Source organism: Protopterus annectens, chromosome 5.part0 (genome assembly GCF_019279795.1).
Source record: "Protopterus annectens isolate FY-2018-M chromosome 5.part0, PAN1.0, whole genome shotgun sequence".
Classification (NCBI taxonomy): domain Eukaryota; kingdom Metazoa; phylum Chordata; order Ceratodontiformes; family Protopteridae; genus Protopterus; species Protopterus annectens.
The window spans coordinates 1,389,130,719-1,389,158,284 of record NC_056735.1 but is presented as its reverse complement, the minus strand read 5'-3'; positions in this window follow the sequence as shown (position 1 = coordinate 1,389,158,284).

Below are 27,566 nucleotides of genomic sequence, written 5' to 3'. Positions count from 1 at the left end.
CTATTCAGCCATTAACGTGACAGTACAGGGTTTTTGTGAACAATTCTGCATATACAGCTGTGCTTTCAAGCTTTGAGGGGCTGAACATTTTGCTAGGATGTCACTTAATAGTAAGAAGTTTGCCTTACAATAATTCCTAAAAGTTCCAGGGTTAGCTGGGGTCCCAGGTTTTAATTTTAGTTGAAAAAAGACCTTTATGGTCTGATCTGATCAGTGAGAACAGTATATTGGGGGTGACATTCTTCCATGTTTGTCAGGACCAGGTCAAAGATGTTAGCCCCTCTAATGGTTATGTGGACTAGATGATTCATGGTGTATGAATTTTCAGAGTCAAGGAATGTCTAGGTCTGCATGTTTTCAGTTATGTATTTTTGCCATGATTGTCTTCATTTTTGTTATACAGTCTATTAATGTTGGGAATCCATCTGGATGGTTTGCTTTTTGAGTTTTTCTTGTGTTTATTTTAGCTAGGTAAAGCTGTCTCAGTGCAGCAAGTTACATGATTGTTCAGGGTTTTCACTGACAGTTCTGCATAAACTGCAGTGTTCTTGGGGTTTGTGGGGGCATGAAATTTTGTTAGGGTATCACTTAACAGTAGGATGTTTGGCTTAGAATATTTCCTAAAAGTTCCAGGGTTAGCTAGGGTTTCATGATTATTTTTAAGTTCACAGAAGACAGCTTTATAGTCCAGCCTAACCAATGAGGATGTTACAATAACAAGGTGTAACATTCTCCCATGTTTGTAAGAACCAGGTCAAGGGTATTAACACCAGCAGTAGATGTACAGACTAGTTTGTTCAGGGTGTTTGTCTTTACAAAGTTCAGGAATCTCTGTGCCTGCATGTCTGGGGTCATGTACAATTCCCAGCTTATAGTGGGATAGTTAAAGTTGCCCATGAATATGGTTTTGGATTCAATGGGGAGTGTCATCTGTAGATTTAAGTATGTGTTATGTGTTTCCTGGGTGAAAGATGGGGACCTAGAGCTTGCAAGGGTATGGTATGATACTTTGCCTATGGTAATTTGAACATGGAGAAGCTCAAGTGCATCATACTGTTTGACCGGCCGTTAAGTGTGTTTGTTTTTGATGTAAATTAAAATACCTCCACCCTTGTATCCCTTCCACTGCAGTAGCTGTTCTAAATGTGTAGAAGGCATTATAGCCCTACACTGATGAGGTACTCCCTGTGGCTTTAAATCTTGTCTCAATAACTGCACAGACACATACATTCTCCAGGGTGATGAGAGCTTGCAGGGAGTGGAATTAATTGTTTAGACTCAACACTGAGCATAACAATTTTAAATTTTCTTGGATTGGTTTTGCAATCTTATATTAACACCATTCATATTATTTATCTCTTGAGATTTTCATAGTAACAAACCTCTCTTGCTCTGTTCCTAAGGACTTAAAAGTCAAATAGTCAGCCTCTAATGGCGTGCCTGGCTACTTATTTATTTGTACTTTATTATTCTTTAAAATTAGGTTAGTCCTGCTGAATAAAATACTGCCATGCATAACACAATAAAGGAATGTAGGTCCACAATTTAAAGCTGGGCACATAATTTTGTTTATTTATGACAGTATTTTTTAGGATGTAGGAGGGGAACTCATGCAGACATCAAGAAAACCTGCAGACCCCATTGTGACAAAATCTGCAGGTCAGAGATAAAGTTCAGAGTCTAGAAAGGAGAGACAGTGGTGCATGCCATACTGTCACATATTTACAGATTAAACAGTATTCCTTAAACTGCAATGTAGAGCAAAAATGTGGGGTGTTACATTTTAACACCATTGCACAGAACTTAGGGCCACATCACCTCTCTCATCATAATTGTCTAAAAATGTAATATTTGCATAAACATGTAGCTACACTTCAGTCCAACCATTTAAAACTGATGTGTTGCCACTGAAAGCTGCCATGACCAGTAACTGATGGAAACTATCTCAGGTTGCATTATAGTTGAGTTGAGCAGGGGTGAGGGAGCAAATAAATACATAAGGTTTCCCTCAGCTTTCTTCCACCAGTATTATGAGAGAATTCCTGAGCATCTAGCATCTAGCAAGGGTAGGTATAACTGAAAAGGACATGAAAAATCATGAAACCACAAACCTAAATACGAGAAACGGCAAAAGGAAGATGGCAGGTTGCAGTCTCTTCTTAAAAGCACACAATTTATTAATAAACACAGTAGATAAACTAGAATCTACCAGGTTTATCTAATGTGTGTATTAATAAATGTTGTGCTTTTAAGAGGAGACTGCAACCTTCCATCTTCCTTTTGCCGTTTCTCGTATTTGAAAAGGACATGAACTTTGTTAACTTGCGCAGAGACAAACATGCCTTTGAAATATTTGCTTTTGCACTAGTTAACTATTTAGCAGCAGTAATAGCTTGGCAGCTGTAAGTGGATAATCACACCCTACTAGAAGCTTTACTACAATGGATGTGCATGTCTATAATGTTTACTGATTTCTCTTACATTGGCTTGCAGTAAAATACATTGAATTATGACCAGACTCAAAAGCAGATTTTTTAATCAAGCTGCTTTTAAAGTTATCACCTTGATATTATTTGGTGGTAATATAACCAGAGACATGAATAAGTGGGTTGTAGATGTTTTGTATGCAGCAGTTCAGACAGCAGATTAGGTCATTTTTAATTAGTAGTGTGAGAATGCAAAGGATGCTAGATCATGGCTGAAATAGAAGTATTGATGGCTGAGGTTTAATGTAGAAAGGAGGTAGGCCTGTACTCAGCTGGGTAAGAGGATGGTAGTGATAAGAAATCAGAAGTGAAATGCACTAGACAGGCAAAGAAGCAGTATAATCACAAAGGAGAAAGAAGACAGAATTCTCTGATATGAGTTTCACAAAACTATGCTATATTATATTATCTCCTAAACAGTGTGCCACTCAACCAAAGCCCCTAAGGCAAAACAGCATGCCCAGCACACTAGTCATAGGTGACTCGATAGTGAGGCACACTGATGTTCCACTTACTAGGTTGAATAAGGAGAAAGTAACAGACAGCTGCCTGTCAGGTGCCAGGATTCACCACATAATGCACACACTCAGGTCCCTCAACAACAGGTACAAATATGACTCTGTCATTGTACATGTGGGTGTGAATGACCTAAGACGTGCCTGCCTGGACTACAAGAAAAGAGACATGGAGGAGCTCTCGGATTATGTAGCCGAGGTGGGTATGACCCTAGCACTGAGCAGCATCCTACCATCACCACAGTACAAGCAGAAAATTATTGATTTCAACAACTGGCTAAATTTCTAGTGTCATTCTAAGGAGATCCAGTACCTGTCTGCCTGGGATGACATGATAGACAGACCTCGATGCTTTGCCAGAGATGGCCTGCATCTGTCACCCCTGAGCTTCCGGATACTGGCCAAGGCTCTTGCCACTCCTATAGTGCCTTTTTTAGGCAATGTTCCAAAGACCAAATTACCACTGTAACAGCTACTAACAAATGCAATCTGAGGGTCATGTTGCTCAACGCTAGAACTCTAAATCTCAAAATGCACTGGCTTGAGGCACTCCTTAAAATGGAGAACATTGACATTTGTGCTGTAACAGACACCTGGTTCAAGGCAGCAGAAAGCAATCCTGCACTACCAGGCTATAACTCATTCCGTACCTTTCGGCCCCAGAACTTGGACTGAAGCTCCAAAGGCAGTGGTGTTTCCATATTCATAAAGGATGCGCACACCTCCAGACTGGTAACCCAACATAACACATCAGAGATACTTCAGGTGCAGCTAACATTGGGTAAGGCAGCGATTCAGGTTGTAGCCTGCAATAGGTCCCCAACCATGTCCCAAGACTTGCACTCCACATTCCTAAGCACCCTGGAGAATATTAGGGTCCAATCTAACACTCTCTTACTAGGCAACTTCAACTACTCCTCCATTAACTCATGTAGCAATACACTTGCCCAACGTTTTCTGGAGTTCATTAATTCCACTGCTCTGGACCAGCTCATTCTTACCCCCACTAGAGGTAGCAACATTCTTGACCTGGTCATAACTAACATGGGCGACCGTTGCTCTGCACCAATAGTCAGCTACTCCCTGGTTAGATCCGACCACAAACTAATCACCTTATAAATCCACATCCCTCCCACCCCCCCACCCCTCTCCTGCAAAGGTAACCACTATGAAAAACTTCTCCAAAGCTGACTTTGGGCTCCTAAAAACAGAGGTGGCTAATTTCATGGAACCCATGCAAATGGAGAGTAGTTGCATGACTGCAGAATCATACACCAATGCACTGTACGAACACGTACACAAATGCATGGATCTCACCATTCCCAATAGAACCAAGATGCTTTCCTCCAAAAAAAGGAAGCCAATCTGGTGGTCCCCTGCCATAAACAAACTCTACAACAGAAGGAGGAAACTTTTGCGGAATAAGGTAAAGTCCCAAGACTGGAAAAACTCCCTTATCAGCCTCAACAAAATGTTGAGATCCCTCATCAAATCCTCTAAATCTAGCTACGAAAACAGAATTGCAGTAGATAGTAAAGACAACCACAAGGCCTTCTATAGTTATGTAAAGAATCTCCATGTCAATACCCAGATTTTCTCTGAGCTACTGCACAATGGTACCCCCTATACTGAGCCAACAGATATTACCAGTACACTGTCCGACAGATTCAGTGCCAACTTTACCCCTCTCTCCCCCCCAAACGACCAATCACAATACCAGTAGATTTCCAGGCACCCAAGTATTACTGCTGCACAGGTTAAAACAGCACTGTCCAAGGTCAAGAATACAGCTTCTATGGGACCTGACAATATCCCTGGTTGTGTTCTACATGAACTACAGAGTGAACTGGCACATCACCTGTGTGCCCTGTTCAATCACAGCCTCACCTCAGGCTTTGTCCCTACTGAATGGCGCACTGCTACAGTCATCCCTCCTCACAAAGGAGGAGTGACTACAGACCCTGGGAACTATTGCCACATTAGCCCGATGAGTCTGATATGCAAAGCTATGAAACACATCATCATAGACCTAATAAATAAGGATACAGGGAATCTCCAAACTCTGTATCCCACACAGTTTGGTTTTGTGAAGGGTAGATCATGCCTACTCAACTTGGTCGACTTCTTTGAGTCAGTCACCAGAGCTGTGGATGAAGGCAAGGTGGTTCATACAGCCTACCTTGATCTGGCCAAGGCTTTTGATACCATTCCCCACTCAGGAATCATAGAAAAACTCACTAAGCTTGGCATCAACCCCTATATCACTAGGTGGGTTGCAAATTGGCTCGAAGATAGAACCCACAGTGTGAAAGTAGCTGACTCCAAGTCAGACTGCCGACTAGTCACAAGTGGAGTCCCACAGGGTTTGGTCCTGGGTCCACTCCTGTTTGGTATCTACTTCTCTGAAGACCAGGCCAACATGAAGGGACTCTGGCTGACAAACATCACAGACGATTGCAAGTTGGGCGCTATTATTAACTCCCCAAGTGATGTTGACACCCTATAGAATGGCCTCACTGAGACCAACGACTGGTGTCAGAATCATGGCCTTAAGCTCAATGCCAAAAAATGTATCGTCATCCCCTTTGGGTAAAAACCCAGTTCCAATGAATTACCACATTGATGGTAGTCCACCGAAAACAGAAGGTGTTATAAGAGATCTGGGAACACAGGTTGACCTCTGTTTTGATCACCACATTTCCACTGTGGTCAGAAAGTCCTTCTATGTGGCACATCTCATTACTATGGGTTTTGAAACCAGGAAGAAAGAGGTCATTGTCTCCCTCTACTCTTCCCTCATTAGGCCAATCATCGAGTACGATACCACATTTGGCATGTACCTCACTAGACACCTGCAACAACTGGAGAGTCCGCCAAAGTACCTCACAAAGAGGATCCTAGACTTTATACACTTGTCCTATATGGACAGACTCAAAAAACTCCAACTATTATCTGTCTCATATCACTTACTTAGAGGTGATTGCTGCTTGACTTACAAAGCCATGTCTGACCCAGCTCTGTTAGAAATGCTACATCTAAAGAAATTCCAATCCCTCCGCACCACACGGTCCAGAGACCTCAACCTCATTACCACAATTAATAGAACATGCTGGAGGGAAAAGTTCATAACCCAGAGACTGCCCATGCTATGGAACAGACTTCCCATACATGTCACGCAGAGCACCTTGCTGACCCTCTTCAAGAGAAATCTTGATGAGTGAATGGGAAACAGAAAATTCACCCCAGATATAACTCCAGTGGCTCTACTTGACAGAGGCACTGGGAACTAAGGTCAGGTGGCACTATGTCAGGGTAATACTATGGCTAGGCTTGTAAAGGCCCAAGGGCCATTAGCCTAATACACACCTATGAACCTATGAGAGAAGAGCTGAGAAGGTTTGAGGTTAGAAGCAAACAAGGCAATTTGTATAGTACATTAAGTATGAATCAAGCAAATGCTGCACTGAAACATATATAAGGACTAGGGTGGCTGCAAAGGAGTATTTGGTTGAACAGAGAGCAGTGTAACTATGAAATTGAGTATGAGTTAAGAGTGAGGGTAAGCATGGATTTGGTAGTAAATATATTTTACAAAATGGCTGAATTGTAAGGTAATCAGGGATACTCCAGTTATTGCTGGAAAATGTAGTTATTTTGTTTTAGCATTAGATAAAAATCTACAACTTCCATATGGCTCCTAACTTCCAAATTAGCTAAAGACTTAGATTTATTCATTCATTCATTCATGTTTCTGGTTAACTACTTAATCCATTTCTTCATGGGAGAGTGGAAAGAATTCCTTAGACTCACTGGCTAAAAAGTGGAGGATCTAATCCTGAACTAGGCTCTAATTTATTACATAGTACACACACACTCACTGTCACAGGATACAGACATCTACAATCAATTCAGAGGAATGCTGTTTCACCTATGGCATAAGTTTGGGATGTGGGAGGAAACTAAAACATACCCAAAGCAAGAACTTAACCAGAGCACTGGGAAACAGTGCTAACTGCTTCACCTGTGTGCTACCCAACATTCTAATAAAACATAGATATTACAGGCCATACCTCTCAGCATCAAATTAACAACAGCAAAAATACCTGAAAAGGCTGCCAAGGAGATGCTGTACTTATAAATATTTTGAGCGTTTTCATTCCTTTTATTTAGTTACAGAACTACTTCAGAAAATAAGTAAATGTAAAATGAATGCAATTTAAAAGGATCCACCATGAATCATGTGTCGGTTACAACCAATCAGACCACAATATGCAAATGAAAAAATACATTCTTAAAGCTGTATAACCCAACTATTAGAAAACTGATAAAATTCATGAGTTTCTACTCTAAATTATATATCAGTGAAAATAACATTAGACTGAGTATCTAGCCAGTGCATTATTACTATATTTCCTCCTTATAGCCAGCACGTGTTCGTACATTCTCTTGGAAAGTTTTCTGATTGCCTTTCCAACATAGAAACTTTCACATCTCAAACTCTTTGTACAAGAAATCTGGACAAAGCCTCAAATATTTATTTCTTTCATCAAAAAGATGCATAACAAAATTATCTTCTTTTTGATTTTGCAGTATAATCACAATACTAAATCTTCTACATGAAGCTTGTTCTTAAGAATGAGGAAGTCATGTTAAAATATTTCACAACAAGCAAAGGCATTTGTTTATTTCTGCCATACTTACATAATTTCATGGTTTGTATCCCTTGTTATCATCAGCTTATACTGGAAATGAATGTTCAGCATTCATGAGCATTGTCATATCATTAATAATAACACCAGTATTGACTGATGAATTCTAATGTATGGGGAATGTGCGGATGGTTCTTCTTTAAATATATTTTTACAAAAGTTCAATATATATATATATATATATATATATATATATATATATATATATACAGTATTCAAAAGATAGGAAAATTACTAAGAAATGACTGTGAATAATAATAATAATAAACCATTTCAGTGAATTAGGTATTAACAAAAAAATCGTTATTTAATTTCCAACATATTTTATTAATACTTCAAGACTGTTCCAGCAACCAACATTCATATAGTTACTTTTATATCTTAGTCTTATTGTAGCTTTTTTTTCCCAAGTAATTCAGAGGCCAATTCTATACATTCCTTAAATAAAGATATAGAATCAGATTTCCATTTTCTTTCTGGCAACTGCTATCAGACTCCAAAGCACCAAATATTGTTTGCTATTTATTATATGAGGAGCTCTCTCTCTCTCTCTCTCTCTCTCTCTCTCTCTCTCTCTCTCTCTATCTTTCCCATTTATGCACCATGTGATACTTCAGACAACGAGCACCTTTCAGTGCTCATTGTTTCTGTAGCAATTATGGGTTTTATCAGCTCAGGTTGCTAGCCTAAGCCCCAACTACATCAGGAGCAGGAACACGTAAATTCAGAAGCATTAACTCATAAAATTTTCATACCAGAAAACCTTAAAAATTACTAATTTCATTTAAAAATGTGTCAATTTTCTCACAGTTCACAGATATATGTGTCTAATAAGCTTTAACCATTTTATTACATCTCCAGCAAATTGAGATGTCAGTTTTTTTAATTAATTTAGACTTGTAAGTAGTAATAAATGTTTTATGTAGGTATTTGCACATGTACATTTTCCAGTATAAACTTGATGAAGTTTGACCAATTGAGTTCAGCAATTATGACTTATTCTCATCACTTACTAAATCATAAAAAAATAGATTTAGGATGTTCCAATAATATCAACATTAGTATTACTGAACAGAATCATCTTAAATAATAGATAAACTCTCTTTGTAAGTAATATCACCACTACTTATAAAGATTATATACTCATATATGTTAGACACATTCACTCATCATTATTTAAAATTATCAGATAACTGTTTACTTTCTCCCTTACTGTAAGGATTAATAATCTATATGATATATCAACATTAGATTCACTGAGTAGTTTTTTCCACTGGGAGTACAGATCCATAGTCTATCCACTCATGCCACATTAATATTTTAAGTACTTCCATATCCATACTATTATGACATTCTAAAAGACCAACTGAATGGGCTATAGAGGAAATAAGACATTTCCACTTTTTTTAAATGTGGGAATTTTGTAAATGTAGTTTCTCAAAGGCTTCAAAATTATTTTTATATAAAAGGACTCGAATTTTGAAAGAGGTCTTCCTTTATTATGACCTTTTAATAACAAAAATGGGTTATTTACAATTTCAAGTTCATTCATGTCAGTTTCCCTAAGAAATCTTAACATTTTTTTCATGTATATTTTCCATTGACTAGAATAAGGTTGGTTCATCCATAGTGTAATAATGGTAAAACTTGCAGCTAAGGAGTATGATTCTAAATTAGAAATGTTAATTCCACCAAATTACTATAGCCTATTGATTTTTTCATATGAAACATTTGGCCTCATAGGAATGAAATAAAAATTTTCTATATCTTCTTGAATAACACTTCCCTGATGTAAATGCTGCTGGCTGTAGTAAGAAAAAAAATCAATAGTACAAGTACTAATCTTTCTTCAAACATGGAAAAAAAATCATTCCATTGTTTAACTAAACATATAACATTTTTCAGTAAGTTTTGCAAAGTATTTACTGATAACTAAATTAATGGCTGACTGAATCTTTATCCTCAGATATTTTATTTCACTCTTCTCCCATTCATAATCATACTTATTTCTTAATGAAGGTTTTATTTGCTGGTTTATTAACAATGTTTCATATTTCATTTCATAGAAGAGACCTTATAAAATAAATCTCTTTACTTAATTCATCAAATCAATTATTTATGTTCCCTACTGTTAAACGGATATTGTTTGAAAATAGTTGAATATTACATTCAAAATGACTAGGTATTTTGAAAGTCTCGATTCTTTGATTTAGTCTAATGCTATTAGATAAAGGTTCAATCACTTAAACGAACATAAGAAGTCATATCGGCATTCGCTTTGTTCCTTTTTCAGACTAAATACTTGAGAGATATAAGGTATTGTTTTAACATATATTTATATATGCATTACTAGCAATGCTGATAAATTCTTCAAGCAACCCAAACAATTTTAATGTTCTGAATAAGTATTTCTAATTAACTAAACTGGATTCATTTTGAGTCGCTGCAGCAAACTCAAACAAATTGAAAACTGTGCACCAAAATTACATTTGGCAAACATTACAATTGTTTTCTAGGAGCAATCCCTCCTGCACCCCCTAGACTTATATAAAACAACTCTAAGATCAGAGATTAGTGGAGAAAAAGGCAAACTCAACTGTTGGCAAAAGTAGTTTCAGCAAGTAATACTCACTGAAACTAAGTCCATTTAAGTGACAGACTCCCAATTTTTTTTTTTTGCCAACAATCTTCCATAAAGCTGTCTTGTATTCTTTTGTATTTATGCCTTCATGGCATTTCTTAAAAATGAGAACCATTTTCCCCATATCTGAAGTTTCCTTCTTTGTGTGAGGGCTTAAAATATTATTAATTTCAGCTTTCCTTTTTATTATTTTACTCATATTAGGTAGCTTATTTAAATTTCTTGGGGACATTGCACAGCTATGTAATTTAATTTTTTAAAGGGTCAATTCTATCTTGTGGATAACATTGTCTGATATTGTGCTAATTTTTAATAATGTCTAACTTATTTATTTTCCCCTTTTTAGCTCTAATTTAGCTTTCTGGAAATCCTTCTCTACATGTAAAATTTCATTATCCTATTTCCTAATTTTGTTTCAACCCCATTTTTCCATCTTACCATTAATATGTACTTTAAGAGAATCCCAGATTATAACATCATTAACCATTTAATTATCATTAAATGATAAGTAATCTTCAGTTTATCCATCTAGACATTTCCAGCATTCTTTTACCATACTCATGTATGGTGGAATTCTATAAATAATGTTATAATTCCTCATCTCTATTATTAACTCAATACATACTAAATTTTGATTTTTTTATCAGGAAAGCAATTGTTTTGAAACAAGTTTATTTGTTAAGCCTATCAAAGCATATATTCTATCAATCCAAGCCTTATGTTCAATGAACATATGAGTAATGTGCATAAATCAGTTACTTTTCACTCTGATTACTAGATCTTTAAGGTTAGTATTCATCAGCAACTTACCTAGAGCATTTGCTGAAGCAGTTATTCTGAAATTTTCATGCATACTTGAGTCAGATTAATCAATTATGCAAATCCTCTGCAAGAATTAGACTATCATGCTAGGTGCTTTGCAAAATTTCTTAATGGTCTCACACCATATTCACACATATAATATGTTTCCTATTAAAATTAGATTAGAGTATAAAATTTGCTACTAATTAGCATCATTACAATTGAATAGATTTCCTTAGTGTGATTAACTTTACTTATAATTTGGGCATGGCCTCAAATTTCTTCCATAAAAATGGCTGTTCTCCTTCTACTTCTTCTTCTTTTTTTACAAATGCAGTTATTATTTCCATCTGCAATAGGTGTCTTTCCTGCAGAAATATCAAATCATCTTCATTTAATTTTTATATATCTTATCAATTCTTTCATTTTATTGACACTATTAAACCCATTAAAATGAACGGATATAACAGTCAATACTTTCATATTTAATACAGACAATAAGTACATTCTGTTGAAAATTGCTAGAAACAGTATTAACTATCCAGATTACTACTCATTGAATTGATGCTGTATTTACTATTACTTGTTAATAGAGGAAGGTAATATAATGTTCTTCCTTTCTAAATAATATTAAAAGTAGACTACAATGAACTGTTTTAAACAAGCTACTAAAAGTAAACTAACTTCACTATCAAACCCACTACTCATGGCTTCTGCTATTCCTAGCTAGAGCTAAACAATATCCAAGTAATCACTGTTTAGGATATTAGTATTATCTACTATAACATACATTTAAATGTTATATATCCAGACTCTGAAAACAATAGTACCTAGCTTGCAGCTTTGAAACAGCTCATAATGGATATAATAGGCCCTTAAACACTAAATACACTTACTAAGTTGCTACTTAAAACAATATTAAGGTTATGTAACAGAGGGGGGTTACCTTAAGCAAATAGATTTCTTTCTTATAATAAGGATAGAAGGAACAGCAGTCATTAAATCAAATCTCCATTTTCACTAAAATATGTTTGATATCATATAATAAAATTGACAAGGAAATATATGTAACAGAACCTGTGAAGAAGAAAAAATATGTCTTAAATAATAATATTCAAACTATATGCTATCTTAGTTTGAATTACATAAATGTCTAAACTTCAAATTATTATGAAAATCCTCTTTGATACTATATTACTCTATTACAAACTTTTTGAGCATTTGTACAATTATTTCCAAAAATCCTAACATTCATTAGCTCTTTAAAACTTTTAACAAATTAATATGAGCTCAACAAATGATAGCTACAGAATGATGTTAAATGTCAAACAAGCTAAAAACTGGAATGGAAGGCATTTAGAAAATGATAGCAAAACCATGTTCTACTTTGTACACCAGATAAGAGCTGCAATGAATTTTCAGAGGAAGGGCTATTAGTTTGAAAAGTGTGTACTTAGCAGATGTACAAAGAGCTTAGTGTATTATCACAAAAACAGAAAAAACAGCCATACTATAAATTAACCTAATAAATGCATGAATGCACACATTAAATTACTAAAACAAGTTGCAAAATTATTTTATGGGTAGACTCACTGTTTCACTTAACAAAACTCATGAAAGAACAAAGAACTGAAGAAAGAACATGTCAGGGTCAATAATGCAACTAAATGTATCAGTTCTGTGGAAGCAAAAATATCAAACAAAGAATCAAAAATGCCATATTACTTTACCCTGCTATTAGCAGCAAGATTGCCTTTTATGATCACAAATAAGTTTTACTTTCCTGCTGAGGGCCAGATTCCAAAAGAGTTGCTCTCCAATTAAGCCTACCCTGATTCTGAAAGACTTACTAGCAGAGTAAGTGGCTTACTTCAGTGTAAGGCCTATCTATAAACAGGCTTACACAGGGGGCCCAGATTCCAAAACACCTGCTCTCAATGTAAGTGACTTGCTTCAGTGTTAGGCCTGCCTATAAACAGGCTTACACAGGGGGCCCAGATTCCAAAACACCTGCTCTCAGTGTAAGTGACTTGCTTCAGTGTTAGGCCTGCCTATAAACAGACTTACACAGGGGGGCAGATTCCAAAACACCTGTTCTCAGTGTAAATGACTTCCTTTGTTGTAAGGTCTGTCTATAAACAGGCTTACACCAGTGGCCAGATTCCAAAAGATCTACTCTCAGTGTAACTGACTCACTTTGATGTAAGGCCTATCTATAAACAGACTTACATGAGTCCACATTCCAAAAGACCTACTTTCAGACTGCTCTCACTGTAAGTGGCCAATTACACAAAGACTAAGTCTTTTGGAAATGGGCCCTAAGATTATATGTTTATAAAAATAAAACAGTCATTAAAACCAATGAAATCTTCTTTAAATGCTCTGACTGGATTGTTTACCTTAGTACAGCATGCGTGATGACATCAACATGTCTCTGGAGCTAATTCCCTAGAAATTGTCATCTAGGTTGCTCAAGGTACTAAAGATCTGAGAGAAGATGAAGTAAGAGGGTTTTTTTATCAAAATTAATGCACAGTTGAGCATGCCTCATGCATCATGCACGGATGTACAGATTTAAACACCTGCAGACAAGTCTCTAGGAAAGAAAAAAAGATTAAGAAATGGAAACTGCGTCTTCCCTTAAACTAGCCATTACTATCTGCAATAACAACAACCCAAGAAGCAGTCCTTAAATGAGACCATAAAAATTATAAAACTAGTTAAGCTAGCCAATATAAATGAAAAATGGAGGGGAAGCGAACGGAAGCAACCACATCCATTCACTTCATAATATACCATCTCCATAGAATATAATATGTACTAACCACATAGCCATTGCATCATATTTATTGCTTCCTCCTCCCTTCCCTCTAGCACAGGCAGGCTTATATAACAATTATATCAGGTTCCTATCAGAACAGCGAATGCTTAAATTAGCAAACACTCTTAAATGTTAGATGCACCTGAAAATGTCGAAGGCACAGAACATCAATTCTTTTCCCAGGGAAAAAAAAATTGATGGACAGTTCTCCAGACTTTGCTGTTTTCTCCACTGTGGTGCGATCTCGGAGTTGGTATATTTAAGTTGGGGGGTGTGTGTGGGGCGAAGCTCCCCACTTTATTTTGCCTGTACATTGTTTTTTTTTTGGATAAGCAAATTTTTTCCCTGGGAAAAAATCTGCTGATCTGTTCCTTCACCATTTCAAGGTTTCACATTTTTAAGTTCAATAAAAGAGTGTTCACTACTTTTAGCGTTCGATCTTCTGATATACACGCATTATATCAACAAGTTTACTGCATATGACTGCTGTTTATGTATAGAAATAATTACTATGAATTCAAACAGATATTTATATTCTATTAAAAACTAAGTGCATGAACGAAGATCTGTTTAACAGAAAATTCAGTTTTCAATGAACCAGTTATTCTGCTTTAATTTAAAGTGTATGTGAAAGTCATCTTCTGAAATTCTCCCTTCATAGTCATTTAGAACAATTTCCTTATCACTGGTTTGTTCTCTTTATTGTTGTTTTATAAGATTATCCTACATGTTAATCTGTTTTTTAAAATCTTCTTTTAAATTTTCTGTTTTAGAGTCTGTTTTTTCCATCATGATGAAAATATCAAAAATAATTTGTATACTTGCCATTGATCATTGGATTTCCTTTTTCATGGTTAAGTCCTGACTGCTGTGTTTTTTTTTTTTTTGAATAACTCATCCTGTTGCTCTCTTACTAGTGATATCTTGATGATGAATTCTGACAAGAAAATTGTAAATATACATTTTCAAAGTATTCCTTATCTATCTTCCCTGGTGTTTTTGATTAAGTACACATTTCTTCACATTTATTAATTTTAACTGCTATATTTGCCAGAGTACAATCTGAAGTCACACAACTTTTAACTGTTGCTGGTCTCACTGTGCCATCTTGGCCACACTTCAATATGCATGATTCAGGTAAGTATTTTGAGGTTCTCTGTTTTACTTCTAGGTCAACAAAATTATTTTTAACATTTTTTCTTCTTTTCTTTCTTGTGCACTTTTCTTAAAAATGAGTTAAAAAAGAGCACAGGCTCCCAGATTACCAAATTATATGTAGTTCCCTCATTTTACAATCTGTCTACAGTGCTATCATTTCATATTTAAAATAATCAAAGCTTGAAAGAGACACAAATTATTTGTGACCAGCTTCATCAGTATTTATTTGGATCCCTATCAGATGATAGAAACTTCATATGACTGAAACTCATTCGACGGAGACCATAAGACTGAAATTTCAAAATACTGAAAAATCACTTGACTGAAACCCATAATACCGAAATCTTACAATGCTAAATTTCAACATACTGAATTGTAAATTGGATGATATAAAACCAGAATGTGTGGGGCTGTTATAGGTGCCGGAAGCTGTTGAGGACTGGGGGGGGCAGAGGATGAGAGGGGCACTTAGTGATCTAAAAAGGGCAATTTTTATAACTATTTACTACCACAACATAGGTTCACTTGGAGGACATTTTAAGTTTAGCCAATTACCTTTTAGCCAATTCCCTTTTGGTGCTTGAATTAACATTTTCTGATTGGTCTTACCTATCCCATGGCTGATAATTGTATATTATCTCTAGTGAGAATAACTGTGATCATGCCATAGATAATTTGCAGGGACCCTTGTAAGGGATGCAGCATTTAGGAACTGCCTCTATCCATTAGTGGCATGAGGGGCAATCTTGGAGTACATTTTCTATTATCCATCCTTAGATCCAAGTTACATCTGAATATGGATGGATGAGCTTTGTTTTATTTTTATGGATAGTCTGTTCTGAAACAGTGGTAGCCTCTGTGATATATATCCATCTCTCCACAACATTTAGTTTAGATACCTGGACTGAGTATTTCTGATGCCATTTGACTTGTTGATGTTCAGTAGGTTCATCTGTTTTAGGTTGGAGGATGCCTTGTATGCCAGACATGTCAACTCTAAGCACTCTGTAGGATACTGAGCATAGTAATAAATCTTTGAGGTGGTCCATGCAGAACCTATTGTTTAGGACTTGTATCCTTTTAGTAAGGTATCTCCGAAGGTATTCCAATTGTTGCATGGGGCTGGACAGATACATGCCAAAGTAGGCATTATACAAAATGATTGACCAAATGAGAGTTTGTAAAGGGGGACAACAACATCTCTAGATCTAGTCACAATCAATTTGTTTATAAGCTGTGCGATATAGAAAGAATTTCTTATGACTCTGAGCACATGTTGGTCAAAAGTTAGGTCACTGTACACACAAGTTACCAAATGCCAAACAATTGGGTCAGTTCTCAGAGGGCATTGTCATGATTTTGAAACCAGATATTATTTAGGACAAACCTTTCTGGAGATTCAATAACTGCTCCCACCTTGCAGTCATCTCAAACTTAGCCAGCCAAAGCCCTTATTTCCTTTTACTTTTGAGATGTATATGCCAAACAGAATAATTCTCAGCACCGAACCCTGGGGGTCTCCATTGGTGAATGGTCTCTTCCCCTATTTTGATCTCCTGCATCCTGTGAGCAAGTTGGCAATCCAGCTAGTGATGCAAGTGTTTGCTCCTACATTATTCATCTTTTGTACTACACCTGAGTAGGAGATTGTGTCAAAAGGCTTGGCCAGGTCAAGGTAATGTGGTGTGAACTGTTTTACCTTCATCCATTGCTTTGGTAACAAGAGTAAAGCTTAAAATTTGCCAATGATTTTGAGCCTTTCACACTATCCTCTGGGCTGTTTTCAAACATTTTTAGGGCTATGCATACATGTATGCATTCTCTGATTCACCTTCCTGATTGTATTAAATCATATTCCTTGTATAATACAGCACCAGTTGTTAGAATACGTTTTAAATTTGTAGTTTTGAACAGTCTTCTAGTAAGCAATGAAACAAAACGTATGAACCAATAATGACAAAACTACCCATTTCAGAAAATTTCAACCATAAAAGGTCACTCAGACTTCTGTCATTACAATCCACCTATATCAGTAAATATACAAAATCTTTGCAGATGTCAGTCATCTAAATAATTCCACATCAAAGGGATCTGTAACTAATGAAGAGGTTGCTGCTAGCGAACAACTTTATAGTTCATTGTTTCATCTACAAATAAAGAGCCTGTTGCCCTTGAGGAGTAAATTGCTTATGTTACATTAAAAAAATGATAAGCTAGTAATACTGCAATAGGGAAATGGATGGCAAACTGATGACAGTCACATAGTTACTAGGTGGTATTTTATTTTATGCTAAGTATGCTTTGGAATTTCAAATTTCAAGATTTAAAGATCCTTGTGTAAGAGACTGGTCAGTAATATTTTGTAGTGGGTATAAGGTGGAAATTTGCAATAACTGATTTCTGAGGGGAATAGTCAGTGCAAAGTAGTCTGTATGTGAGGAGAGTTTAAATGTACAAAAAATCAAGCAGAGACACAAAAAAGCATTTTACCTCTCTGACCCTTTTGGTTAGTAGTTATTTTTTATGTTAGTTACAATGTTAATATGCAAACTATAGATTGTGCATGCCCCCAGTCATAGTCAGCAACTGACCCTTTAAAATAAATAGCACTGAGACAAAGTTTTTTTTCTTAAGATTTGCTGTATGTGTGTTAAGGTGCATTGGTACAGTAGGCTTGGGGCAGTCACATGTAAGGCAGGAGGTACCCAGCAATTAAAGAAAACTAATCAGTGGCCAGTTTCTCACATCATCTACATTATAATAATCCAATAGAACATACTGCACAAGGTTTTTAAATCATTACTATGCAAACTGCATGTGTCTAGGAGCAGTGAAAAAGCTAGGAAACAAAATGCAGTTTACACAAATCTGCTATATAATTGGTCGTTTCCCAACCCCAGGATTGTTTCTTCTAAATGACAGGTTGTCTCCACTTAATGTACATTACAGAAATGCACCCCTGCATTGGTCTAAGACCTACCATTCTAATATCAGACAAATCTAATATCAGATGAAGCAGTCCACCAAATAAATGTTTAACCTGCATGCCTAAACAAAGTGTCCATTCAAAGTCAGCAGGGTTTCATTTAAACATATGTCTAGTTCATAACTGTGCTATTTTGCGGTTTCAGTATGCTATGAATATTCATGCGCCCAAGAATTTACAATCAGTAAGTAGCTGGGAGGTTAACAGATGTGGCCGTATTGCTATGTGTCTGCTGGAGTTTGGGCGGGGCTTGCTACTGCGCATATGGTGGGTTAGCGAAACTTCTCAACGGCAGCAGCTTCAGTAAATTAAATCACATACACGCTTCAGTAAATAAACTCAATGGAGCACAAGCAGCCTTAAGCTTCTCAATGGCAGCAGCATCAAAATAAACTCAACAGGCGGCAGCTTCAGAAAAAATAAACTCAATGGCAGCAGCTTCAGTAAAATAAATTCAATGGCTAGCAGCTTCAGTAAAACAAAGCTCAACGGCAGCAGCTTCAGTAAAATAAACTCAACGGTGCACCAGCAGCCTTAAACTTACCCATGGGTGTTGAGTCTGGCAGCAGTGATGTGATCAGGCAGTAGAAGCCACACACAAATGCATCCTCCGTGTCATTACAGGTCTTGCAGCTGTAAAAGTGGGGGGTCCACTCCCTCCCTGCCCTATGGTTCTAGCGCTTATGGGGGCTGTGCCCCCCACACTCCCCTAACTATATATACTAACTCCATGATCACACTACAGTGGGGAAAAGGGCATATACCTTTTCCCCACTATAGTGCAATCCTAGATTTAGTATATATAGTTAGGGGGGTATGGGGGGCACAGTCCTCCACATTGGGGTGTGGGGGGCATAGCCCCCCCCACCTATTCTGGTTTTATATCGTTTACTTTACAATTAAGTATGTTGAAATTTAGCATTGTAAGATTTCAGTATTAGGGGTTTCAGTCAAGTAATTTTTCAGTATTTTGAAATTTCAGTCTTATGGTCTCAGTCAAATGGGATTCAGTCAAATGAAGTTTCTATTATCTGATAGAGATCCATTTATCTTCATCTAAACCCATGCATCCAACATGCTAGACCCCATGATACACTGTTATGAACTCCAACTCAAGCTAAAGTTACTAACTGTCTTAAAATATATACAAAGACTACACCCCTCTTTTTTCAGAAAGCAATCTTTCCCAATCTGTTATGAAGCAGATGACATCATATACACAAAGAATTCTGATCCTTGCCCATGAGCCCCAGAAAATCATAAATAACAATTATATAATCATTACCAGCCTCTTTTTCATGGTGTTATGGTGTCATGTCAACTGTCACTAGTTCTCTCAGTTTAGAGCTACTCCTCTACCTTCTTTGACAGTTGTGCCTGAATGTCATAGGCCTTCTCTCATGCAGTATATCCATCTTTTGCTGGACATCCTAATTTCATCTCACCTTCTTCCTCTCTCTCCTAAATATGCTTTATATGATGCAATATAATTGCTATACAATGCAAGTTAATTTCTATTTTTCTGCATGTGAATAAACCACTGTAATCTATTTCCTTAGCCTTCCCTGAAATTGGGGCTTCATTGGCCTCATCTCTGATGATTTCATTTATCTGTCTACTCCACATTATGTATCCTAATACCCAGTTCAGGGACTTCATCACCATTACTTCAAGCTTCCTCTGCTGGTCTACCATCACTGTCTATGTTTCTGTGCCATGCAATAGCACAACTGTTTTGTTCAACTTCTTGGGCATTTTTCTGTCCCATACTTCCACTGACACTTTGTGCCAATTCACTGCAGTGTCTCTAATTCTAAATTTGATTTCCTCATTCAGACTTCCTTTCTCTTCAAACACACCTTCCAGATACTTGAACCTGTTAACTTGAACCTGTTAACCTATTCCACTCTTTTTCCCTTTTGTCTCAGGTTTTGGCTTCTTCTGATTCTCCCTTCACTGCCATGACCACTGTTTTATACAGACTCACTTTCATCCCATGAGTCTTTATTTTGTTATGCCAATCTCTATAATTTGATGAAGTTCTTGCTGAAAGTCATCTTGTAATACAATGTCTTCTGCATATGGTATTTTTGCTGATCTGTCCCCTCCAACCTGCTCGCTAATGTAGACCATCACCAGTATGAACAGGAGGAGCTCAGAGTTAAATGTTAGTGCACACCCACTCACATTTGGAAACCCTCTGTGAATCTGGGCACTTTTTACATGTGTCACTAGATCCTCCTAGAAAGCAGAAAGAATCCTAACGACATCAAAGAAAAGAACTAGATTATTGGCCTTCACTGGAATTGGAGAAACCAAGCAGTTTATCTGAGACCATGGAGGTCCAGATGAGGCTTTCCAGGTGAATGGAAAAGAAGATCCTGTCTGGAATCCAATATTCAGTGGAGCTCCATGATATGAGGCCTGCGAAGGGGATAGCACACCTGCCTAGAACAAAAAGGGGCAACAGGTATCACAGATATCTTACATCTGATCTCTTTCTGTAAAAATCTGGGAAGCAGGGATAAAGCAGGCTAATTATGCAAAATCCCAGAAGGCCATCGCTCAAGCAGAGCATTACTTGGGAACTATACCAATGATGAAGGTCATGGAGAAGGATGTTCTGCACTTGGTGTTGGGTGGGGAAGCAAAAAGAAATCACCAGGGATGTACCCAGTGTTTGAAGATCTGCTGTGCCACCACTAGAGAGTCCACTCATTAGGTAATAAGACCAACAGGCTTAGCCTATCTGATGACATATAAACTATACACTGGAATTGATGCTGACAGAGATTATTGTCATTTAGAAGAAAACTCAATTATGGCAACAAAAAAAAGAGCAATAAAAGAAAGTCATATGGAACAAAGGATAATTTGTTGTTAAAGTCAAAGCGGAGAACTGTAAAAAGGGGAAGAATCTAGTATGGCATGAACTGACTACAAAAAAAAAGCATTTGGCAGTGTTGGATAAAAGAGTGCTTACAAATGTATATGATACACCCTACACTAATAAACTACATCACAGCAACCACAGGTTATGTACCCAAAGAATGGCGTACAGCAACAGTAATCCCGCTCCACAAAGGTGGGGCCACAATGGATCCCGGGAACTATCGCCCTATAAGCCTGACTAGCCTGGTCTGCAAGGCTATGGAGCGCATCATCATGGATCTCATAAACAAAGACATTGGGAACCTCCAGACACTGGACCCTACCCAATTTGGCTTTGTTAAAGGCAGATCTTGCCTCTTAAACCTTGTTGACTTTTTTAGGTTCATAGGTTCATAGGTTCATACTAGGCTATCTGCCCAAGGGCATTTACAAGCCTAGCCCATCGTTTTGTGGCTTACGCCACCCCTTTAGTATGGGGAACTATACCCATTATTTTGCTGTGCCTCTGTCAAGCAGTGACACTGAGGTAATCCCTGGGGTATATCTGCGATCTCCCATCCATTGGTCAAGATTTCTCTTGAACAAGGCCAGCGAGGCGCTCTGCCTCACATGTACCAGGATTTTGTTCCACAGCACAGGGAGTCTTTGGGTGATGAATCTATCCCTCCAGCACGTCCTATTAATAGCCGTGTCGAGGTTTAAGTCTCCTGCCCTTGTGGCTCTGATGGATCTAGATTTTTTGAGGTGAAGCATATTCATCAAATCTGGGTTTGACATGGCCTTGTATGTTAGGCAAAGGTCACCTCTGAGCAAGCGGTAAGCGACTGAATAGAGTTGGAGTTCTTTCAGTCGGGCAGCATAGGATAGATTTTTGAGACCCTTTATCCTTTTGGTGAGGAACTTTTGTGGCCTCTCCAGCTGCTGCAAGTGTCGGGTCAGATACATTCCGAATGGGGCATTGTACTCAATCATTGGTCTGATGAGTGATGAGTAAAGGGAGACTATGACCTCCCTTGATCTAGATGAGAATCCCTTCATGATAAGGTGGGCAATGTAGAAGGTCTTCCTAACTACTTTAGCTACATGGGTGTCGAATGACAGACTACTATCAACCTGGGTCCCCAGGTCCCTGATAACTTCTTCTGTGCTCAGTGGATTGCCACCTATTTGGTAGCTAGGGGTAACCTTGTTTTTCCCGAAGGGTATGACTATGCATTTTTTGGCATTTAACTTTAGGCCGTGGCTCTGGCACCAGTTATCCGTTTCTGTGAGACCCTTCTGAAGGATATCTGTGTCAGATGTGTTTTCTACTATGGCGCCCAGTTTGCAGTCATCTGCAAACTTTGTCAGCCATAACCCTCCTGTGTTTGCTTGTACTTGGAAAAGTAGATGCCAAACAAGAGTGGGCCCAGGACTGAGCCCTGTGGGACACCACTTGTGACAGGCTTTGAGTCTGACATGGCGCCAGCAACTCTGACCCTGTGGGTTCTGTCACTCAGCCAGTTTGCAACCCATCTTGTGATGTATGGGTTAACATTTAAGCTGATGAGTTTTTCAATGATACCCGAGTGGGGTATTGTATCGAAGGCCTTAGCCAGATCGAGGTAGGCTGTATGGACTGCCTTTCCCTCATCAATGGCTTTGGTGACTGTTTCAAAAAAGTCAACCAAGTTTAAAAGGCATGATCTGCCTTTGACAAAGCCAAACTGGGTTGGATCCAAAGTCTGCAGATTCCCTATGTCTTTATTTATGAGGTCCATTATGATCCTTTCCATGGCTTTGCAGATAAGGCTTGTCAAGCTAATGGGCCGGTAATTTCCAGGGTCGGTGGAGGCACCGCCTTTGTGAAGTGGGACCACAGTTGCAGTGCGCCACTCCTGGTGCGTATCCAGAGGTAAGACTTTGATTAAACAGCTGTCCTAGCTGTGGGTTTAATTCCTCATTGAGTTCGTGGAGCACACAGCCGGGGACACCATCAGGTCCCATGGATGCTGTGTTTTTGCTTTGGAGAGAGCAGTTCTCACTTGGGCGCTGGAGATGTTTGGGGGCTGCAATCGTTTGGTATAGATATCTCTCCTTTTGGGGGAGGGGAGTTTGCACTGAACCTGTCAGCCAGTATGTTGGCAATGTCTGTAGGATCAGTAATCTTCACATCATTTTGAACTAGTTCTGAGCATATCTGGGAGTTTCCTCCTAGGTTTCTAACATAGCTAAAGAAGGCCTTATGATTGTCTTTTGAGTCTTTAGCTATTTTTCTCTCGAAATTTGCTTTGGATGATTTTATGAGAGCTCTTAGTTTTTACTTATAGTGATCAAGGGTGTCTTACCTTTTAAGGATTTTGCTCTATCTTGTAGTAGCTTCCTCCTTTTGTTGTAGAGTTTGTTTATGGCTGGGGTCCACCAGACTGGACGCTTGCCTTTGGTACAGAGAGTCTTTGTTTTGCTTGGGATTGCCTTATCCATGCAGTCCTGCAGGTGCTGGTAGAAGGCATTTGTGAGTGATTCAGCGGCTTGAGTACTGTTTTCCATGCTCGGGGCCTTAAAGGAGACCACACTAGTCTTTAGAAGTGTGAAGTCGGCTTTTGAGATGTTCTTTACTGTGTTCTTTTTGATTAGAGGTGGGGGTGGTATGAGGACCTCCAGCGAGATTAGTTTGTGATCTGATCTCACCAGTGAGGGGTATACTTCGGTGTTGAACATTGTGCTCCCATGTTCGTGATGATGAGATCAAGTATGTTATCTCCTCTTGTGGGGATGGTGACTAGTTGTTCCATGGCATTTGAGTTTATGAATTCCAGGAACTTTTGGGCTAGGGTGTTTGGGCTTGAGTAGTGTTCCCAGTCTATATTAGGGTAATTGAAGTCACCTAGTATGATGGTGTTTGGTGATACATTTATGCCCTCTAGTGGTTTCAGGAAGGCCATGTGAGGTTCCTGAGTTTGTGAGGGTGGCCTGTAACATGCTACAATTTGCAGAGCAGTCTTGCCTATGGTTAATTGCACCTGGATGGTCTCCGATGCATCATGCGTTGCCACCAGTCTTGAGGTGTGGGTGTCCTTGATGAATATGGATACCCCCCCTCCTTTCTTGGTATTGCCCGGATTTTGGGGCTGGAACGCATGATATGAGGTAAAACCTGATAGCGCTGGGGTGCTCTCAGGAGCCTTGAACCAGGTTTCTGTCACAGCACAGACATCGATGTTCTCCATACTGAGAAGGGCCTCGAGTGCGTGCATTTTGAGATTTAGACTTCTGGCATTGAGCAGCATTACCCTTAGTTTTTTCCTTTTTGTGTTCTAGGGTGGTAGGTTTAGAATTTGAGCCTTGCCTAAAAAGGCACTATGTGGGTGGCAAGAGCCTTTGCCAATATCCGGAATCCCAGGGGTGACAGGTGCAAGCCGTCCCTTGTGAAGCAGCGTGGCTTGTCCAGCATGTCATCCCAGGCAGACAGATACTGGATCCCCTTTGAATGACACCAGTGTTTAAGCCAATTGTTAAAGCTGATCATCTTATCTCTGTATTGTGGCATCATTCTTGGTGAAGGTAGGATACTGCTCAAGGTCAGGGTCATACCTGCCTGGGCTACATAATCAGAGAGCTCCTCAATGTCTCTTTTCATGTAGTCCAAGGAGGTACGTCTCAGGTTGTTTACACCAGCGTGGACAATGACTGAGTCATATTTGTACCTGCTGTTGAGAGACCTGAGTGCTTGCGTTATGTGGCGGATTCTAGCGCCCGACAGACAGCTTACTGTGACCTTCTCCTTACTCAGTCTGGTGAGCGGGACGTCAGTGTGTCTGACTATGGAGTCACCAATGACTAGTGTGTCTGGCATTGTGTTTGGCCTTAAGGGCTGTGACTGTTTGACACTCTGACTGTGAGGTCTATGTGTTGCAGGTGTTGTGTTCTGAGGTGGTGGTTGTTTGGGTGTCTGCTTTGGTGGCCTCTGCTGTTTTGGTAGATTTTTGATCAGAGCCTCCGAGTATGTCTTTGTGTGTTTATGTGTATGATTTGAGGTTGTAATGGTACTATGTGAGACTGGGTCTATAGTGTGTGTGGTAACCTTCTCCTCCTGACTGGTCTTGCCAGTCCTATGTTGAGAGAGCTCAGCCTCCAGTTTGGCCGTATAGTTGCATCTCTCGCATGTATTTGTGTTTTGTGGGAGGAGGAGAGGGTTGTCTGTGTACATGAGGCAATTGTAACATTGCCTCAATATTCCCAGGTTCACCAGCTGAGCAGGAGAGGACACTAGCAACTGATCCCTCGACATGCTAGAAGGATAGACAAAAAAACTTTAAAAAGAATCCGGGGATGTGGGTGACCGAGAAATGGGGGGTTGCCTTTTTGGGGTGCTATCTATAAGAGTGCCGTATCAAGGTAATAAGTACTGTAGGAGCAAGTGCTAGGTTTAACAGATAGAGAATAGTCTACTTAGAGTCAAGTAGAGATGATCTTTTTAGTTATAGGATACGCTGATTAGATCAGTAGTATAGTTCGAGGAAGGTAGTTTCAAGGGAAAATTTGAAGAGTGGACTTTGGGTAGCCCGAATAGTTTAAACCTGCTTAACCGGCGCTGCCCTAGTGTGCAACAGTGGCAACTCCGCGCTAAATTGCGCTAATTCGCGCCAAAGCGTGCTTTATAGCAGGGGGCTGGAAAAGACAGGAAATGACCCAAAATGGCCAATAAACTACAAGTTACTGCCTTAAACCACTCCTCTGAGGACAAACAGGCAGCTCAGTACTCCCTACTCCCACTAGTGAGTAAAGAAACTACCCCTTGACCAAACAAGGAAAATGGAGAAAACAGGAACCAAGACAAAGCCCAGGGATCAGCAAAATCTGGTCTCTGGAACACTAGCTAGGAAAGTATGGAAAGCAAGGATATTTTTTTGTTTTTTTCAAGTTTTTTTACAGAAAAGCAGAAAACACAATACATGCTATGATTTTCGACTAAATGCTATCAAAAGCTAGTACACTTGAGTGTATTAGCCTGTAGTTTAACTTTTAGGCAAAACTTAAACTAGCAAGTGCAGTAAACAGTTTTAGCTTATAAACACAGTAAAAACAGTGCAAACTTTGATAAAACAAGCAGAAACAGTAGTCGAAAGGCACAAAAACAGAAACAGCCACCAAAGCCATAGATGAGGGAAAGGTAGTCCACACAGCCTACCTGTACCTCGCAAAGGCCTTTGACACAATACCCCACTCTGGCATCATAAATAAGCTTACCAGCTTAAATATCAACCCATATGTCACAAGATGGGTTGCAAACTGGATCAGGGATAGAACTCACATGGTCAGAGTTGCAGGTGCCATGTCCGACTCTAAACTGGTTACAAGTGGTGTCCCACAGGGCTCAGTCCTGGAACCCCTCTTGTTTGGTATATACTTCTCTGAGGTACAGGCAAGCACGGGAGGACTGTGGCTGACTAAGTTTGCAGATGATTGCAAACTGGGAGCCATAATCGACTCTCCGGCTGACACAAGCATCCTCCAGAAGGGTCTTATGCAGACAGATACCTGCTGTCAGAACCATGGCGTCAAGCTAAATGCCAAAAAGTCATCCCCTTTGGGAAAAACAAAGTGCCCACAAACTACCACATGGGAGGTAATCCACTAAGTACGGAAGACGTAATTAGGGATCTGGGGACCCAAGTAGATAGTAACCTCTCCTTTGACAATCACATTGCCAAAGTGGTTAGAAAAACCTTCTATATAGCTCACCTAATCACAAAAAGATTCACATCTAGATGAAGAGAGGTCATTGTGCCCCTCTAGTCATTGCTCATCAGGTCCTTAATTGAGTACAATGCCCCATTTGGGATGTATCTTACCCGACACCTGCAACAGCTGGAGAGACCTCAAAAGTACCTCACCAAGAGGATCATGGGCCTCAAACAGATGCCCTATGCAGCTCGACTAAAGAAACTCCAGCTCTACTCAGTTGCTTACCACCTACTCAGAGGCGATCTCTGCCTGACGTACAAGGCCATGTCTAACCCGGAATTGATGGACATGCTCCACCTCAAGAAAGCCAAATCCATCAGAGCTACACGCTCCATGGATTTAAACCTCAGAATAACAACAAATAGGATATGCTGGAGGGATAGGTTCATATCCCAGAGGCTTCCCTTGCTCTGGAATAGAATCCCGGTTCATGTTAGGCAGAGCCCCTCGCTGACCCTCTTCAAGAGAAATCTTGATGCATGGAAGGGAAATCATAAATTTACTCCTGAGATCACTTCTATGGCCCTGCTGGATAGAGGCTCAGGAATCTAGCCTAAAAGGGTGGCGAAAGCCAACACATTCTGGCTAGGCTTATAAATGCCCTAGGGCAGATAGCCTAGTACCTACCTATGAACATATGAACCTATGAAAAAGTGGCAAACCACTTTGCAGTTAAGCCACAATAAAAGATAAATTATACACCGACCCCCCATTAATATTCCAAAACGTGCACGCTGATTGGTCAGCATGCACGTTGTAAATCAGACTTATACTAATGGAAAAAGGTCCAGTCACCTGGACTTTTTCCATTAGTATGTCTTTTTTTACAG